Consider the following 21218-nt stretch of genomic DNA (forward strand, 5'->3'; position numbering starts at 1 on the left):
AAGGCAACCATAAAATTATGTTTATAGTGTCTCTGGAGACCATAAATCATGATTTCCAGTAAGCTATAGCTGTTGTTTATTCTTAAGGTGGGCATCTGCTGTTCCAGATCTAAAGATAAGCCCAAGATCTTGCCTAGATTTTGCAATTATACTGGTTGTTCCAACCAAGAGATATTGCCTTTGTCTGCATGACTTCTCTTACCTTTTTCCTCAGACAGTAATAACAACAATAAGAGAAGAAAACAAGTGTATCTACCTGATTTAAATCCTTCTTTACTCTTGGGTTTGTGCAAACATATTATAAACTGTCATACACAAAGCTTTTATTCTAAAGAAAAAAAATGAACAAACTAACACAGCTTTGTTATGGAACAGATTTAGGAATAGCAACTGGTTCCTTTTTCATTAACTTATTTGTTAAACTGCCAAGCTTAAGCTCACAGGAAAGAGTCCTGTAGAAGTCCTTCACAATACAGAAATAGCGTGTGCTCACTGCTCTCTCTCTCCAAATCCTACCATTAATATGGTTCAAAAAGTCACTAGCTCTGCAGTAGCAGGATCCTAACATTCCCTTTTGAACTGTATTTGCTGGTTAATTTTGTCAAAATACTTCATCTTGCAGAAAAGCTAATGCACCCCACATTCCCCATATACTTGCAAAATATGTAAAGATCATGCAAAAAGCAACTGACTTTCTTCTAAATAATTGTCATGGGACAATTTTTCTGCTAATTCATAAAGACCCAAGCTCCTGAGCAAACTGTTCTCCTAAAACCAACACAAAAGTGTATATACACTGAGACAACCTGGATCTGGAAAACAGCTGCCTTCCCATCTTCCATGAAAAGGCTTCAAGCAGAACAGCAATTTGCAATTATGTCACTATCTGAGCTTGAGTTCTTCAGCAGCAGGAGGAGGACATCTCTCCAAACTCAGAGATGTTTTAATAATATGTTTTAGACTAGGGTGACTACTGTCTTGAAAACTAATGCAATAAATACACAGTTTGTCACAAAAGAAGACTATTTATACTGATGTCATTTTAATAAGTGTAACAACTTCAGCATCAGTGGAAGTTCATTGCGGCACTATGGCAGCACATGACAAAGAACCAGAGAACAGAATTATAAGCCTAAAAAGACTGAAGGGGTTTCTAGATAAATCTAAGTATATAAAAGGCTTCTAGTTAAATTTAAGCATTTTAGAACTATTGGGAACTTGACTTTTCATTTGAGCAGTGTGGATTTCTGCCGCTCTAAATCTGATGGGGGGTAAATACACCCAAGTATCCCCAACCTCCAGACACTAAGTCATTCTTGTATAAAACTGAAAAACACTTTCCAGACATAAACAAATGCTACTATTGCCATTTTATATGAAAGAAGGCTAAAAAAAAAAATTTTAAAGTTATTTTCCTAAGATTAAATTGCTCATAGCAATTAGGAAAGGAGTTTCAAGGGCTTGTGCATGAGGTGCATTATTTGGATGTCAGTGGTATCATAGTAACATCAAATCAAACCATACAGACTTTAGGACTCCACATCTACAAAATTCATCACCACAGTCTGAAACAAGCATCCAAGTAGCATAAACAAGATCTTTTTATTTTTACAATAGCGTGAACTCTCATTCTCTCTCTACCACGCACACCTTTTGGTTTTCAATCCTTAAAAATCCACTTGAGCTTGTTTTCCATACCAACAATGATTTTTTTTGTTTGTTTTTCTCATGAAAAGCTGTTTTTCATTCTATATTCATCTTTCTGTCTTATTTTAACACAGCCTGAGATTTTCCAATATTTATTTTATTTTCCAAAGCTAGAGCTTTAGGAATGATGCCAGATGGCACAGGGCCCCCAGAATACTCCTGAAGGGAGCAGTGCCTGATCTAGTGCTCACCCTCATTGCAGGAGAACTTGTCCCCCTTCTGACTGCCAGGGAGCCCCACCATTGCATAAGTAAACCAAGGGTCTGGTCCAGATGCTTCCTGATGCCAGATAGAATGCAGGCAGGTACGTGTCCTTCTGTTTCTTCAGTGTCTTCTGTCAGAAGCATTAAAAAGTATTTCATAACACCAGCTGAAATTATATCTATGACCAATCATTAATTTTGTTTTCTAAATTAAAAGACTTACTCCCCATTTTTCTCAATTAAAAGGACTCAGTCTCCTTTTTTGTTTTGATTTTTTCCCCTTCCTCCCCTGAGCCTCATTCTTCCTAGTAAAATGGATAAAGAATAAGCAAAAAGGGGTTTTAAAAAAATTAAAAGAAACCCTTAAATTAACCAGAAGGATAAGCATTTTGATCGACCACTGCAATATGTTAATCTGGTCTAGTTAGATCTCCTTGCACACCCACTTCTGCAAAAATATAAGAGCAGACAAAAAGAAATGCTTCAAACACTGACCCTCAGTTCACCCACTCCAGTTTATCTTCCAAATCCTTTTGGAGGCCCACTTTGTTGAACAGTCTATGAGATCTACACTGAAAAAAGACTTCTTGAGGGGATCTCAGAATGGCAGCAACTGTAAGATCCTCAACAATTTTATTTGCTGAAATCCACTGCAGATGCAGCTCACACATCTCACAGCAGAGCTGCAAGAGCAAAGGAGCCACAGAATGCTACAAAAGCCCCTCATAAAGGTAATGAGCCCAGCAGAACAAACTTCAGATTATAAACTGACTTGCAATAGCCTTAGCATTAATTGCAAACACTGTTTCTGATCATCTAGCAGCAGGGTGTAGAAATGAGAGAGGAACAAGTGAACAAAAAAAAGTCTTGACTTTCACTCTTTCGTAGTAGAGGCTGAGGAGACATCGGGAAATCGCTGCAGTTCAGTATCACAGTTACGTGCCTCATTCATTAGTACCACATCATTGACTACACCATGAAAGAAATGACAAATTAGCAATTTCACAGGACTAGCATAATACTATCATTTGTATCACAAAGTCAGCAAAATCTAACCTCCAATAATTCAGCTCACCATTCTCACCCAAGGCTGGCCATCAATACGGTTTTATGCGCCTTGTACTAATCACTAAAGTCAGATAATATGCAAGGTTAATGGTTGCAGACAGTCTGGGGAAATATCCAAGATCTGATAAGGAAACCCCACATTATTGCTGTTCTATGTGTGTATATCCCAATCAAGAATAGGAAAAGGAAGGAAATCAATGCTTAAGGCAGTTATAATACATCTCTTGGTGTAACATATAAATTGGGCCCTTCATTGCCCATTCACATTTCAGTTAATAAATAGTTCAGACATAGGACACACGGATAGTGAAGAAGTGTGACCATTGTATGTTTGTCTCCCTTACTTTAGATTTATGCTGTCTCAGTACAACAGACTTTATCCAGCGCTTTTCAATTACTTTGCTGGCTTTTTAAAGAAACTAAGAAGGGATGCTTAATCCTGATCAGTAGTTTGTTATATAGTCCACCGCCTAAAAGAAACTTGATGCATTTTCCCTCATTTAAACAAACAGATAATCAAGCAGGCTATTCTCATTCTAATTGTACTCCTCCATTGCTTAGTCACAAATATATATCTCATCTCCATTGCTGATAACAAAAACTCCATACTGGTTATAACAGTCTAGATGCTGGTTTTCTTTTACATGTAGCACTGAGTTATCCAAGGATACTCTATAGTAATCTGCAGAAGAAGCCTGACCTCAATACACTCATGTGCATTTTATTAATGTAGCACTGCTGGTAATACATAAATTCACATAATTTAAATCCGTACCTGTCCAATGTTCCTGAAATTTTTTTTTTTTTTTTTTTTTTTTTTTTTTTTTTTTTGGTAAGTAAGCCCTTTATCCTCTCTTATGTAATTACATCACCTTACCCTCTGCAAACCATAGCCAGGCAGGCAGTGTATTTAACTGGTAACTGTACCACTAAATGCAAATGTAAAATTGGCAGCTTTGATGTTGCAGCATTAAATATAGCTTATCTCACCAGTGACAGTGAGAAACAGACACTCTCTTAGGACTGTGAGTTATGACAGTCTCTAAAATGAGTGAAAAATCATCCCTGTACAGCTGTCACCGATGAGATTTTCCTTTTCTTTTTCTTATGGTGTGTGAGTGTTCAGCATAGTTGGAGCCACCACACTGGTGGCAAAGATGAAGACTGCTTTAATGCAATGAAGTGTACCCTTTTGTTCTGTGCAGGTTCCTTTGCCAAATAAAAAAACAAGCCAAAACAAAACAAAAAACAACCCACACCTTCCTTCTGAAAAAGAAATAAATGTGCTGGGCCCAGTAAGTAGCTGATAGTAAACTATTGCACAATTTGAAGAAGAGATTATAAAATGACAAGCACATAGAGTCAAGTATTAAGATATGTCTCCAGTGCTCACATCATGCAGAGCATGACTTCCTTCACTAGATGTATACAAGTGTACCTATACTCACTTTAGCATAAGAAATGCAGTGTTGTTTACTAGGGATAGCATTATAGTACTGAGGAGCTTCAGTCACAACTGATAACACAACTGTTTTGGGCGTTGTATCATCAAACAAGTGCACGGTCCTGCACCAAGGGAGGAGAACCCCAAGCACCAATATAGACTAGGGGCTGGACCTGCTGGAAAGCAGTTTGGAGGAGAAGGATCCAGGAATCCTGGTAGACAGTAAATTATCCATGAGCAAGCAGTGTGTTCTTACTGACAAGAAGGCCAACAGAATCCTGAGTTGCACAAAGAAGAGTGTGGCCAGTAGGTCAAAGGAATATTTAAAATATATCTGCATAAAGCTTTCCTGAAGATGTCTTCCTCGATCTTTAGAGATCCTAAAAGACTGGTTCTAAAACATAGGTTACCCCATTCAATTCAAGGGTTGATAACTCTGTAACATCGCAGAGCTGTATCTGTCCCTCTTGTTATTTACACGACCACTAATCAAGGCATAAAAAGAGAAGCCTCAGAGAATAGCATCTCATATTAGAACATGACACAAATAAGATACATTGGGAAGGGCAGCAAAGCTGGGAGTGCCATGGCAAACCCCTCTATTGGTGTCAGCAAAATCAGTGTTCTATGACATCCTCTCCTGCAATGGTGATCAAAGTAGTTGCACTTAGGATAAGTTTGAAAGAGTATGTCTCCATTTAAAAATGAGCTTGTACATGGCAACTCGATACACTTTTTTCTCATTTTCCTGTCATTTCTATTCTGTGCTAATTAGATTAAATATGTTCCTGATGTCAGTACAATGAAAATGGTATCTAGAAATGATATGCTGCTTAGACATATGGTAACAACCTTCAAACTAAAAAAGGTGTTAGGCTTCTTCCTGTCTCCTTTAATTCGATCGTTATATTGTCAGAGCTGTTTCTGATGAGAAAGAGAAATGAAATGAAATGAAATGAAATGAAATGAAATGAAATGAAATGAAATGAAACAAAATGAAACGAAATGAAATGAAATTTGCCCAGTCATGCTCCTTCACTCTTTATTTTTCTTTTTCCTTTTTCTTATTTTCCTTTTTATTTTCCTTATTTTTCTTCTCCTTTCCCTTTTTTTCTTTCTTTTCTTTTTCTTTTGCTCTCTTTCTCTCTTGCTTTTGCTTTTGCATTTTCCTTTCCCTTTCCCCTTCCTCTTTTTTCTTTTTCTCTTTCCCTTTTTTCACCTTCTTTTCTTTCTTTCCCTTTTCCTTTCCCCCTCCCTTTTCTCCTCTTCTTCTTTTTTCTTTTCCTTCTTTTCCTTCTTCCTCTTCCTCCTCCTTTTCCTTTTCTCCTTTTCCTTTTCCTTCTTACTTTTCCTTCACCCTCTCTCTCTTGTCTTCCTCCCCTTTTCCTTTTCCTTTTCCTTTTCCTTTTCCTTTTCCTTTTCCTTTTCCTTTTCCTTTTCCTTTTCCTTTTCCTTTTCCTTTTCCTTTTCCTCTTTTTCTTTTTCCTTTTCCTTTCTCCCCCTTTTCTTCTTCTCTTACCATGGTCTTCTTCAATTACTGCATAATATTTCTTCTGTTTCCTCACCAGCCATCAGCTTTACACAGTAGGCCATCTAAGCAAGCAGATTGATCTTGGACTGGTCAGTAAACAGGATTTGGATCAAACAAGTATGGTCAGAGTCCTACAGCAAAATTCCTGCATTCATGTTGTTTAGCAGATGATCTAAGAAACGTTTCTGTGCTATCATTCTCTCTGACAAAGAGAATAACCCTGGAGTTTTTTGGAGTTACCCTGAATGTTTTCAAGTTTAAACTTTGAATACAAGGATTAGGATGGCTTGTATTCCAAATGAACATCCTGAAAATTTAGTATAAACAAAACCAAAAAGTGATGTATAAACATGTGAAGCTTTCCAGTTCTCAGATGAGTAATTGTAATAAGGAAAAACCATACCATTTACCATACACTGTTGACCCCTGGAGTAGTGCAGACCCAGACCATGCTCTGAAGGAGTAGAGTAACCCTCCTACTCAGCAGTGGGAGACCGGGGCTAAATGGGTCATTGGTAGAGAAGCTCCTAAAGTTTGTCCCTAATGCTGGTGGCTGGATAATGTTTAAGTTAATGACCTTTTTTTGAAGTTTATCACCAGTCTATCACCTCTACTCCAAATTCCCTATGGAAGTGGTGGGGACCAAAGGCAGCTGAATGTGGTCTTGAAAAAAAAACGTGTAAAAAGATTTGATTGTAAATGCCAAGACTGAAAACTACAGCTGCCTGCTCCTGGAAACTAAATTCTTTGACATAAAGGAGTAGCCAAGTGAATATACAACCTCAGCTTCAGCAGCAGCCAATTGTACCTTCCCCATTGAAGGCTATAGCATCTTTCCCAAACCTTCTTCCATAAAGCAGAAAATCTTCCTGGAGGGGAATGTTTTGTCTGAAGTTATCCAGTACATGGAGCTTGTGTTTCAGCCTGATAACTGACTTGAGTCAGATACAACATATTCCAGGAGAATTATTCTTGGTGCCTTATGTGTGGTCTGTCCACCCTAAATTGCACTCCTGAAAGAGGAACTCAATTAGTAGTAAGCTTACCTATCACTTATCAGCTGACCATGTAAATAGCCTGCAAAATAGTAAAAAGGCAGGTGGTAATCCAATGGGATAATAGCTCAGGGAAAAAATATGCTATTAGCCCTGCTGGGCTCCACATGGCAAACAGCCCTTTCCACTCATAAAACCATGAATAGATCCACTGCACAGCAAGAACAGAGCCACGTTCAGCAGCATGTGTCAAGGCAGGGAGGGAGTCAACCTGCTCCTGTGAGACAAAAAACTACACTCTGTGAGATAAACAACGCTAAGGCAGCATGATCAAAGAGTATTTAAAAATAACTCTAATAAAGAAATGCAAAGGGGAAGAAAATGTTCAAACAACCTGAGTGGGATCTCACTGAAAAATAAAATATTACTCATGCCAAAAGGTTGAACCTACTACCTTGGACCCTCATGTTGTATTTCTCCTCCTGCTGTTTCAGGGCTCTAAGGAAAATAATTGCAAAAATGAGAGGCAGAAATTTAATCCTCGCCAGGTCACCTCATGTTGGGACTGGAAGCAGGGAAGCAGCATGTGGGTAACTACTGCTGAGATTCACCCCTCCCTAGCTCTGGGCAAGTGCCGAGGGAGAGGGCGGAAGTTCCAATGACTAAAACACATGCCAGTTATTTTGCTACATCAAACCACTTTCAACTATGAAAAAAAAAGGCTAAGTATTTACAAACAGAACTGTATTATTGTAAGCCAGTGTTAGATATCCCATGTTCAGCCCCAGCTTTACTGTTCACCTGGAAGCAGGTGCACAGAGCCAGTAAGGAGAGTCCCATCATGAACATTTGAGGCTGGAGTTAAAAGAAGAAGCTGGCAGAACCAAAAACCTTCTCTATGACTTCCATCATGTCCTTTAACCTACCTTTGTCTCCCTTGCTTGCCTCGTCTGTAAAATGGAGATAACACAAGTTACTCACTGGCTACTCCACAGCCACATTAATAGCCCCGTGGCAGCTTGGGATCCTCGGGCAACCTGGCACAGACATTACAGCAAGGATGATTGGAAAGCAATGGGCTGCCTGTGATTCTTGGTGCCAGGAGAAATGATGTAGGCAGAACAAAGCTGCAGGCAGCAGGTCACCTACACACTCAACAGTCAATTTCCAGTAAACCAGAGTATTTACTAGTGTTAATGTCCCAGTTTTATGCAAAAAAAAAACCAAAACAACCCCACACCTGTTTGATGTGTTTCATGGAATAGTAAGGTATAGTACAAGTTGCTTTCCTGACAGATTTGGCTTACTTATCTATGTCTTACATTTACAGTTGATCAAAGCTCACACATGTACTCATTGTAGCAAATACAAAACATGTGAACTTCGCTTCCTTGGGTCTGGGAATGATCTGTATTTAAATCTACTAATTCCTAGTGTCACTGGAAAATATGTACCTAGTCTATCTGCTAATGCACAGCTTGAAGCAGATCGGCAACAAAGCAGCAAAAGATTACTTTAAACACCTGAAATAGGATTTTCTGGAGTGCTGAGTGCCCAAACATACAAAAGTCTAATACTAGATGCAGAAGTTCAAAGCTATAAAAAAATCTACCTCCTTATTTTCTTGTCCAATGTAAACTGGAAGGAGGAAGGGAACATGGAATTAGAAGTTTACTCTTTCAGGGCCAATAAAGCTCTTTGAGACTGAACAAAGGCTGGAAAAGCATGGCTGATGAAAGAATTTTGTTTGCCTTTTTGTAAAGATGAACACCCCTAATTTAATAGACTCAGACACATCAATACAAGATTTCCAAAGACAATCTTGGAAAACATTCCTTTTTTAAAACTTCTAAGTAAAAAGCAATTACCAAGAAAGAATATCACAACTCTGCTAATTTATTTAGATAAATTACTTAACTGAATATTCTCAAACAAGTCCTCAGGGTAGTGCTAGCCAGATGCTAACTACTCTGGCCTTGTCTTTATGTGCCCAACCCTTTCATTAATTTTCCTAATCTGGTATTCTTGCTTCTTCAAGACTGCAGTGGGCAAGCTTGCAGACCTGAAGTTCATCTATTTCTTGAACTGTCCTTTCCCACACAAGCCACAGTTTTTACTTTGCCATTTTTTGCCTCTCTCCCCTCAGAAATTTTTCAGGCAAGAGAAGTCTCACAAGCAAGATTATCAAGGCTCTACGCAAAAATGTCATTATCTTCTTTTGATAGTGTTCAGCCATCAGGTTCATCTAAATTCATGTTTGTAACAGATCTTTAACACCATGACTTTGAAGGGTGTACTCCCATCCAGCTACTTCACAATTCTGCCTTCCATGTTTTTTGACCCAAAATACTGTTGCTCCTCTTCAAAAGAGCATGCCAGTAGACCATCATCTCTTCCACCAGTTATTCCACCACATATGTGCAAAGTAGATCCTTTAGCAAAAGAAGCAAGCAAAGAGTCATTTCACTCTAGGGACAAACATTTCTTGTGCAACCGATTCAAAAGGTCTTTGTGATATTCAAGAAAATAAAAGAAACTAAAACAGGTGCAGCCATGTCAACATCCTTTCCAAATGGGATGATAATAATCTGTACATGTTCACCAGTCAGTGAGGTGACTGTTGCACTGCTGGCCCTTCCTTAGTGATAAGGGTGACCTCAGAAAAGTTGGAGCTCTTGCTTTCAATGACTTACACATTCAGCTCTGAAGGCACACTACTGCTTTTTGAAACATGAGTTGCCACAGCCTGATTGCCTAGCTGGGAACATCCCTGAAAAAAAGTGGGTTTCAGGGCTGGGATGAGTGGTAATCTCACTGAGGGGTATGAGGTATCTTAGAGTACATTCACCCTACGATGCTTCAGGCCAAGCAGCAGCTCAGACATGCATAAAGCCAGCTGGGTATGCTCACTGCTCATCATGCAATCACACCGTCCTTCCAGAACCTAAATACCCAGGATGAGGCTCTCAGACCTCATTCATACATCCCACCAGTGCCTAGCCAAAGCTCCTTGCCCTGGGCAAAAGCAGTTTCTTCAGCCCTCTCCTCCAGCCAACCCAAACCCTCTCATTTTGTTGTGAATTGATGCCACCACCCAAAATAGTGCCATGCAGTCACCATGCTCATCTCTGAGAGCAACTCACCCTTTCTAGTGACAGTCACCTGTCCCCATCACCACCTGAGTCCTGACAGTGAAGAGCCCCAACAAAGAGGAGGGAGAGCCCTCCCCCAGCCCTCCTGAAGTGAAGTGAAGGCAGCACCATGTCAGATTATGCAGCAAGGGCACTCAGCAAGCACGACAGGCATTTTGGATAAAATAAGCTATTTCTGTAGCATCAAGGGAATTTTTTTTTACTGTATTGAAAAACTAGCTGTAAAGCCAAAACGGAATGATCAAAGATTCATGGAAATGCAACACTAAAGCTCCAAGGACCCAGCAAAATATAAAATATGGAAGAATAAGAGTCAGTTTAGTGATTAATTTGCATATTGAATCTAATGTACATACTGAAAATTCAGGAGACTGAGACAATAACCTGTTTCCCTCAACTTAGAAACAGGCAGAAAATGAGACTTTACCATAGGTAAGACCCTTGCAGATCGGTAGGGAAAAAAGACCCTTCTCACACTAAACTGGTATTAGAAGACAAGACAGCAAAATGTACCAAGTCCCAAAAAGACCAAAGCAGGCAGGTTAAAGCTTTTTCTCCTCTGCTTTGTTCAGTGGGTAGGTTGGGCTGTTGGATCAAATCTAATTGAGTGAGTCTGCTACATTGGCTTCACTATTAGCCTAACTACTCTGTAATTACAGTTTGCTGTGTAAGTGCTTTTCACAACAAACACATTTTCTTTTGTCAAAACAGTCTTGAATCAACTGTGCTTCCAGACAGAGACCAAAACACCTTCCTGATGCTAAGAAGGCTGCTCAGTGCCTGTGTACAGCTCTGGCAGCAGGAATAAGGTGTCCTCTGCAGAGCAGCACCAGCCCCAGCACAAGTGGTGAGAGCTGAGAACAAGCTGGGAGTACTGCCCAGGCTGGGAGTATTGAGTCAGACAGCCCTGATGGATATAAATGCCCTCCTGGCAAGACTGCTGGGCTGTGAAGGTGGTTTTTTTGGTCACAGTCCTTCTTAGGATTTGTCTGTTTTGGTCTCCCAATTGGAACTGGGAGTAGAGCTGTATAGTCCTCGCCAGGATCACCCACATGCATTAGTACAGAGCAGCTGATTCACTGTGAACTCATCCTCTTGCACACCACATACAGTCCTTCCCATGTCACTAAGTATTTCAAATATCACCCATTGTTTCACTAAGGTGCCTACTGTGGACACAACACTGAGAGCATGGCATCAGTGTGCTGAGACTCAAGGGGTGAGGCTTTTACACTTAATGTGCAAAGCTGAAATCATGGACATTGATATTCTGCACGATGCAGAAATGCTTTCAACCTTTCACATTTTAGAAAACCCCATGTATGGAAGCAAGAAGGCTTTGTATGTTTTATAAAACTAGTCTTTATGGTTACTTTGACTTCATGAAATGGCATTCTAATATTAAAGACTATCATGTCATGAAAGAAAAAGTGAGTGCCCCAAAAGCTGATAATAATGAGTAAAGAACAAAATCCTCTTTCCTAATGCAGTTATGCAGGTTTTTGGCTGAGTTTCTAGGGAGTTTATTTTGTACTGAGGGAGTTATTTGTTGCTGTGGGGTCTTCTGTTTCTTTTTTTACCTTCAGAGGCTTGATTCCACATTCAAATTTAGGCATCATAGTTATAATCAGTATTTCATAATACCCCAACTTTGTGGGTAGCTTGGCTGGCCATTTTTCCAGTCCCTATTATCTTTATCTGTTTAATGGTCCAGATGTCAGAACAATAGAACATGTTAAATATTGACACTGGGGAAGCATCAAGAAAATTAATATTGCTTTTGTTTATTTTCACATACTAGTAAATGCTCATTTTGGTGAGTGTTACCCTAAATAGTCCGCACTGTTATGGAACTATTTTTTCTAAAATTAACTGCTATTCACAGGTTAAACCAAATTCAGATATCACAGGAATGAAGCAGTGTACATTTTAACAGTTTCACTGCCTTATTAATCCCATTGCCTAAAGCTAGTCCCGTGTCAGCTGCATTGCTTGAGAGATATTTGCTCAGCTGAATAGTGTTTACTGCCTGTTTGCAGTGATCCTAAACCCACTAGGCTGGTTTTATTTATAGATACTTCTATCATCACTTTCCTGGCTTTATCCTCAAGACCAATGCCTACAGCAATCATGACACAGCATGTCTAGCTCCAGCAGCTGCTGCACATCAAGACACAGTCCAGAAACTTTGCAAGCAGCTTGCCAGTATTCTATAGATCTTATTTCATTGAATATCTTTTTAAGGGGGAAACCCACATTTTCACTATCTTTTCAATTTGAAATCTGAAAATACGTTTGAGACTGAGCTGTCTTGTTGGAAAACATGATGGAAGGAGAATATAAATATTCTAAGCAGAGTTTAAAGTTATTTCAAAGTTTTAAAATAGGTGGTGTCATTAATTTTGGTTTTAAAACACAGCGCAGAAGACATGAGATTATTTTGTGCCCTACTACATTCACCCTGTTTCTGTGGGACAAGCCACCCAACTTTTCAACTTTCTCATAGGAGTGTTATTTCATTTAATAAATATTTATTTAATGCATTCAAAGCTCCACAAGATAAAAAAATGTGTATGGACAATGCTCAACTACTTTCTGCTGATTATTTATTATATTAAAACCTTTACAGAGAAAGGCTATGGGATGTTCTCTTATGAAGGTGGCTGATGAAAGATTTTCTAGGAGATCTCTTCAGGAAGAAAAACATTTGGGATCATACAGTTTACTTCAATTTATGATAGGAAGATATCTTTTACAGCAGTGTCATTGAAGAGGAGACCTTTGGGAACAAATACAGCCATCTTTTGGGGGACTGAAGTCTCCTTAACCACAGAATAAATCCAATCCAACCCAGCAAGGCTGAACAACTCTGCTAGAGAGCTGTCTCCCTTGCAGAGCATGGGCACCTTCTGCTCCAGAGATACCACTGGAGGGTTGAAGCTATCATGGAAAGAGGGAGAGGTGCTTTGGAGACCATGACTGATTCAAGTCCATATTGCCATAAGCACATTTTCAGTTCAGGACTGTAAAGCAACATTTCGGTTTCAGCCTCAGGACTCCTTATTGGCTTCAAGTTGCTTATCTAACCTATGCTGAAACCTTGGAAATCCAGCTATACAGCTAATTTGAGCCAAGTTAGCCACCCTGGATTAAGAACTAACCTGCAACAGTAGACATTTCCTTCAGCAGTGTGCTATACTAAAGATGTACCTTTTACATAAGGAAATACAGTTTAATGCCAAATGCATTAAGCTAAAGAGCTTCAAATGTACCCCAGCCCACAGTTAAAAGTAGACATTTCAGGATGTCTTCAAAAAATCTTGCAAGGAGCCCCATCCCCTTGAGAGGCCCAGAAGGTCTGAGAATATTCAAGGGCTGATAACTGGGAGTCTCACTGCTGCCCCCTAAGAGTGGGCTCAGCTGAGCCCAAGGGGTTTCCAGCACCACAGAGGAGCAAGGAGAAATCTTGTAGCACTTGCCCTTGGGAGCTCTGCACTGCAGGGCAGTGGAGAATGTTGAAAGCTCAAAGGTCTGCAGGCACTTTTTCCACCAGTTTCTTTTCTAAGAAAAGCTTTGCTCAAATCAATCTGTCCTGTCAAACATTCTGGTCTTGATGAGTAAGATGTGTGTGTTGTCGTCCTCCACCCCCACACTGCCCCTAAACTCTTTGATTTAAAAGGTTTCTCTCTGCAATTCTCAGGAGTGAATACATAAGCTCTGCTTCTCAGCCCTCCGTGGCCCTAAGCATCTGACCCCCTCTCCCCAGGGTCACAAGGCATCACCGAACAGGTTTCTGGGTGTGCAACAGAAAAGAGACAAAAGGAGTAGCTATCAGACCAGTTTCTAGCTCAATAATGGGTTTTGGCACGTTTTGCAAAGACTGCAAACCACCGAGCACTGCTGTTTGACAGTATGCGTTGCCCAATTCAATTATATCTTATTTCAAACAAAGGGAAGTAAACATCCACTATATATCCACCAGAGCACAGTGGAACCAAAGGCACAATAGCTGCAGGAGAGTATAATACCCCATTAAGGAGAAAAACAAAAACCATGTAAAAATCACATTCAAACAGCCTACTCAAGTATTCAGAGATCAGAAAACACCCAATATAGGGCTGTTTGGACAGTCAACAAGCTGCTTGTATGGTGCTACCTAGAGATTCACAAGCTGCAGCTGAGGCTCCACAGGCTTCCCCGGCCACCTCTGCTCCCGGAACACATGGGTGCTGCTGAAAGAGCCACCCTCAGATGTCCTCCAGCACAGGTGATGATGTGTTTTCCAGACATGCATGTGGAGGCAGGAATGACCTGCTGTCAGCATGCTGGGATGGAGGCAGCTGCAGAAGGGGCAGTATCTGGTTGTGCTGCATCTGTGTATGGTGAGTTGGAGCTGAGCACCCTGAAATACAATCAGCATCAGTAAATTGGTTGCCTTTCTCTTTCATTTTTTTTTCCTGATTTCACATTTTTTATCAAGGAATTGCTGTTATGGAAAAAAACAACCACAGTGAAAATTTGGTTTTGATGGGAAAGGAGGGGTAAGTTCAAGTGGCATGCAGTTTAGGATGCTGGTTTATATATTACTTGAACATTAGAACTGGAAGAAATTTATCCAATCCATTTTTTCCTACTTTCTTCATGACTGCAAGGAACATCACTCCAGTTGGAGTTACTTGAGCACAAGTCATGTCCTAATGCATCAAGAATGAATCATTTATCTAATTATATATCTTTGTCTCTGTTCACATACAGATTTGCATATTAAGAAGACATAGCAAACATAATATAACTTTTCTCTCATTTATACTTTAGAGCATTAGCTTTTCATAGGAATTTTTAGAATAAAAGCATATTGTAGGAACTAAAAATGTTGAGCCTAAAGCTGCTTTTCATTATTACACAATTTAAAAGAATATGCTGCCTCTGATTTGTGTATATACTAGACATTTTTATACTAAAGTATATAAAGTATATATAAAGTATACTAAAGATATTTTTTAAGAAAAGTTGACACACACACACACAAAAAGACTGGGTCAAGAGTAACTTGAATTAAACACAAAATTTTTACACAAAAGCAGCTCTCTCTGCTCAAGTAAGCTGGTCTGTTCTAACACTAGCTCTGTGTCTAAACTCAGATTAGAAGAATCAAAAAACTGGTACGCAAAGGCCAGCTTCCTGGCTGAATTAAAGGTTGAGGAGACTGAATTTGATTCCAGAAGAAGAAATATGCAACCAAAGGAGTTCAGGAGATAGAAAACATTGATTTAGCCACAGGACTTGAGGTCTCTAACATCTATGATCTTTCACAACAAAAAGCAGAGAAAGGGAATAAACATCCCTTTAAAATATGCATTTTTATGCTCATGGCCAAGCAGAAGGACATGTGGAGAATGGCATTTTGACAAACAATTTGTACTTAGAGGCTTCTGAAGCTTAAAGTGCCTTGGATTCAAGACCTCTGCCACTCTCTGCTTCCTTAACTTCTTGCTCCTGTGTTACACGCTCAGCAGCATCGCTCAGACTCCTATTAACCAAAATTACAACTACTGTATTCAAAGTTCGCTTTCGCTTTTTTGATCGCAACAATTCCTGACCCTCATCGCCTCAGCAAAGCCTATGGGCGAATCCTGCACCTGCAACAATAAAACTTGCCGAAGAAAGGGGACATCAGCCCACCCGCACCCTGTTCCAGCTTTCACCCCCCGTGCTGCCGGCAATTAGGAACGAGCCAGCTTGGGATCCGCTTTCATCCAAGCAGCAGGGCCTCAAAAAACACCCGAAATACCCTCTTTTTTGTCGGTCTGAGCTGAGTTGCGGGATCGGATCCAAAACGCCGCCCTCCCTGCCCTGCACATCTCGGGTACCAGCGCTCGCCCCTTTCCCATCCCGGCAGATGGCTTTTCCATAGGGATGCTGGCGACATCTGGTGGCCCAGAGAGGAAGGGCACCACTGCCAAACCCCACCAGCCCCCCCCCGTTTCTCCCCAAAATCCCGGCAAAGCACAGTGTCAGATCGCAGCTCCCAGTGGGAAAAGTGTTCCAGCCTGTTGGCAGGGAGATGGCAGCCTGGCTGTGAAAGAGAGTAAGATGGTGGGAAAAATTCCTCATCCTGAACAGGAGGAGGAGGTTCCAGTCACGTTCAGCATCGTATGGAAATCTGGAGAAAAAAGAGGGGGAACAACCCCTTTGCTGTATCTGCGCTGTCTTTGTCATGAGGCCTCAGAAAAACAGAGGCCTGAACCTGGGCTTGAACTCCAGGCCCTCACCAAGGGGAACATCAAGATAAAGCAAATCATTCAAGGCAGAAAGAACAGAGCTCAAAAATTTGCTGGGAACATAAATTGCACACAAATAAGATGTTTAAGTGTATTTCATACACAGCAAGCTTTTAGGAGTTTAAGATTTTTATGGAAGATTCCTGAAGCCTATAAAAAGAAGTAAAAGACTGAGTGATTTGGAGGAGACCTGATGGAACAGCTATCAGTCAGCTTTCCACTCTGACTTTTCAGCCTGCCTTATTACAGTTTAAACAACACATCCTGCAAAGGAAATCCCAGCCAAAATTGATGAGTTTTACCTGTACAAACCAATTAATTTCATATGGTTGCTGTGCTCGGCTCTAGATTACATCTCTTTGGTCTCTGATATCATACACTCATTGCTTTGAAACCATAAAAAAAACTGCCTCCCAAACTGGTAGCCACTGGAGGTCACTATGAACAGCTGTGCATACACCTTTCAAAATAGTTTCCAGTGAAAGTTTTATTGTCCTGATCTATACAACAGGACAACTGACTTTCCACAGTCATATCGAGGAAAATTAAAAATTTTGAGCACACAGCCTTCTCAGTTCTAATTTTCCTTCTTCTGAGAACTAATTCAAAATTCTCATGCAGAAACAAGTTATGAGCCTTTCTACCTTAGAAGCCCTAGAGGAACATTTGAATGATCTGAAGTTACCTAATAATCAGTCAAATTCAGACATTTCTTGGATTTGAACATCATAAATACTAAAGAACATTTTCAGCCACCCAGATGCTTTTGGGTGAGCCTGATTAGAGTCCATGAAATAGATGAAAAGTGGAGGTATTTTGAGGCTACCCTTCCACTCAAAACTAGGGCCATCACACGCAAATACAGAGAAGAAGTGGAAGTATTATGCAACCTGAGTTTGAATTTGGCTTGAGAAGTGACCTGAGGAATAGACAGTAACATGGTGAAGCTCAAGGTCAAAATCTTTGCCTGAATCATGTAAAGACCTTCTAGGCTGGGAGAAAAAAAAAAAAAAAATAAAAATATATATATATATATATATATGCTTCTCTGTACTATAGAAGATGGGGTTCTTGTCCAGGGTGGTTTAGGATTTCTTTAAAACAGGCATTCCCAGAGAACTGTTTTGTTTATGTTTCCTGCATATATCAACATACCAAATGTGCACTGCTTTCTGGGAACCATAGACACTACAAAGAGAGGGAAGTTCAGTTGGAAACTCAGGAATGCATCTGAGTTGCTGTATTTCCACTTTTCAAAGAAGGCAACAATGAGTCATCCTTAGATAATCACTGCAGCCTTGACTCTGACTTACTCGTGCATTGTGAATAATCCGTAGTTAGGAATCAAGAAGTGCAGCACACTTTTCTCTATAGTGGTAGGTGCATTGCTAAGAGTGGGGGGAAAGAGGGAACATGACAAGGACTCTCTTCCATCTCAGTGAGTCTTGACTGCTAGAGTGGCCTATTGACACTCCTAGCAGATGATACAGATTGAAGTACTTTGTCAGACACCTCCGTCTTGCCTTATGGGGACTGCAGCTCTACTCAACCTTGGTAAGGCAGCAGCAAGGTTTTGGTGTCTAGTTTTGGGCATGACACTTCAAGAAAGATGTGAGCCAAAGGGAGAGAGTCCAGAGAGGTAATAAGAGTGAAGAGAAATGTAAAAAACATAACCTGAGGTGACAACCAAAGGGAATCTAGAAAAGAGAAAACAGAGAAGAGAGCCTATGAACTGTCATAAAAATGAAATCAGTTACTGCAAAGATAAGGATTTGCAGTATCCTTTTGGGGATAAGAAAAGCAGTAATAGATTTGAAGTCCATGAAAGGTACAGTACATTTTTCTTAGGGTACAGGAAAGTTAAGGCATCCGGTTTAAGTTTGACTTGAGCCTTTGCATTGATTAAAAGACATCTCAACTATTTTATTCTTTATTTTCCTATGCGTATTTTTCTCTGTTGCTTTGGAAAAATAATATATACATTCAAAATACTGATAATTTTGCTTAGAAGATAAATCCTGCAATCAACAAGAACAGAAAGACAACCAGAATGTGTGCATCCAGACAACAGTGTCCAAAGGGAAGCTAAAGAAACAATGATCTACAGTGAGGAAGGAACATCCTTTACTATGATTATGAAACAAATAGTTCCTATTGGTCCAGAATAATGCCCTGTGCCCTCTCTAGAAAGAAAAGGTAATAATTTCCATGCCTACATTTAAAATTTTAACATTTTCTTTATCACTGATGTATCTGAAAAAAATATTTCCTGATAGAGGGTGGAAAACTGCAGCAGAACAACAGAAGTTTCTCTTTCTGAAAACTCTCATTAAAGAGATCTTCACTTTGCTCTCAGTCTCATTCCTCCTATTAACAAAAAGGCATTTTCTCATTTTCAGCACCTTAAGAGAAATAATATTTTAGTAAGAAAATTTATTAATCTATGAGGTCCATGAATGGATGAAAGCCAGAAGGACCTCAGGATAGATGACTGCATGTGAAAGGCTGAACCTCCTGTTGTACTCCTTGCAAAAGAAGAAAACTTATATTATTATAAACAGTCAATATTTACTTATTGCTTAATTACAATAATTGCTTGTTTATTGCATTAAATGTTTATTACATAATTTTATGTTCTAATAATGCACTGTTTACCTAGAGCTTGATTATAAAGGAGCACTTGCACAGAGCTGGAGCTCACAACCACAGCTTGTCAAAGGGAAAGAAAACAGAGTTTGTTACAAAAAAAGCCTAGGCAAGTTGACTGATTTGTCAGATTACTTGGTAAGCAACAAAATTAATCATTTCAGGTGGGGCACAGCTAAAAAACAAAACCTGTATCTACTTCTCTGTTGATAATTTAACACTAGCAGAGGAGTCTTCAAAACTCATCAGAACTGGACAAAAGGCAGTGAAGTTCAGTGTGCTGATTTCTCTGGCAAAATATTCAGTAATGAGAAGAGATGAACAAATAAAAAATTGTGATTAAACATTAAAACCAAATTTTTAAGATCAGTTTTCCATTTTCCACCCATTTGCACAAGACAATCTATTACACTTTTCTTCCAGTGGCTGTGGATACATCATGTTGGTTACTTCACACTGCCAAATAGCTCCTCTCTTTGGTTCTGTTCTGGTCCGCTGGTCTGCAAAAGACAGCTTGGTCCTGAGGTCTCCTCAGGAGTACACCAACCAGTTTCTTCTGAGGCAAAACACTGCTGCAGTTCTGGAGGTTGAAACAGTTCCATGGAGGCCCTGCAGGACCAGGCTGGGCTTCTCTACCTCAGGGACCCTAGAAGCAAATATCCCCACCAGTCCCCTACTTGTGGATACCAGTAGGGTATCCTACTGTTGCCAGTAGCTGTTGCCAGCTTCAACATCAAATGTCACTTTAGTGAGAAACTACATAAAACTCTCAGTATCTGAGCTGAAATAAAAAATAAAAGTTAAAAAAACAAAACCAAAAACAACACAAAAAACCCACACACAACAAAGAGTGGTGTCAAAGATATGGAGCCCAAAGAACACCGTCAACTATTTTATTCTGCATTTACCTATGTATATTTTTCTCTACTGCTTTGGAAAAGTAACATTGACATGCAAAACAGTGACAACAGAATCACTCCTTAAAATGCCTTTACCAGTATGAACACAAGCTTAATTTCTGTCTACCTCCATTTGCAGCATTCCTGCCTACTTCATACAGTTGTTACAAGATCTGCTCAGACACCTGCTACGTTATTTGGAAAGTGCAAATGTGAATAACAGTGTCTGACTAATATATAAAAATATATATATTTTTATATATGATATAAATATATAAAAATAAATATATATTTATTAATTGCATTTGTTAATATATGTTCAATAGTGATTATAATATTAACAGAACCAATGCAAAATGAAAAAGTATGGTACAAAACTGTGACCCAGCTTTCATTGGAAATTTTTCAGTCTGGTATTTTGTCATCATCTATAATTGCACAAAGCTTAGAAAAAGGTACTTGGGATATATTTTAATAGCTGAGGAAAGACCCAGGGTCAGCACAGCTTTAGGATGCAGGCATCTCAACAGACTGACATCAATAACCCATTTTTCCAAAAGAGAAACATAGTCAATAAAACATAAAAGAAAAGCATTTAAAAAATTTAGAAGCTCTTTCAGATACAGAAAGTCCATATTATGATAGCAACTGGCCACTCCAGGATGCACATTACCAAAGCATGAAAGCACTGCTGAGGTGACTGAAGTCACTCTGCCTACACCCTGGTGTCTCTCAGCAGACTCAAGACACACATTAGTGGCTTAATGTTTTATTGCTTAATTAAATAATTAAACACTTTGTATATGAAAGACAGCCTGTTAAGTGGTGGATTCTGGCACACCTCACCTTGCAAATACGCACGAAGCTCTTACCAGCTGAAAGAGATGGGAGCACAAACGCTGGGCTCTATGCTACACAAAATGAACCCAACCAAAGGTGCCAAAATGTAATGATAGTGACAGTGGACAAATACATGAACTTGCTTCCAATCTCTGCCTGAAGGGAACAATGAAACACAGTAGAAAAAAAGCCAGGACTTGCATGTAAACCAGGTGGCAGGTGCCTCCAAAACCTCCTGCATGCAGTGCCTGAGATGTTTTCTAAAAGTACACACCACTGCTGGGGTAAGACCTAATCTTAACACCGTGCACTTTAAGGTGTGTATTTTCACTGATAAAATCATTGCTGCTTGTGGCTTGACTACACCTCTTGCCACACAAAGCATAAAAAAACAAGCTACTGCTATTGCTTAGGGCAACTGTCTTGTTCCTTAAGGGTGCATTGTAGTCATC

Source organism: Calypte anna, chromosome 1 (assembly GCF_003957555.1).
Source record: "Calypte anna isolate BGI_N300 chromosome 1, bCalAnn1_v1.p, whole genome shotgun sequence".
NCBI classification, from domain to species: Eukaryota; Metazoa; Chordata; class Aves; order Apodiformes; family Trochilidae; genus Calypte; species Calypte anna.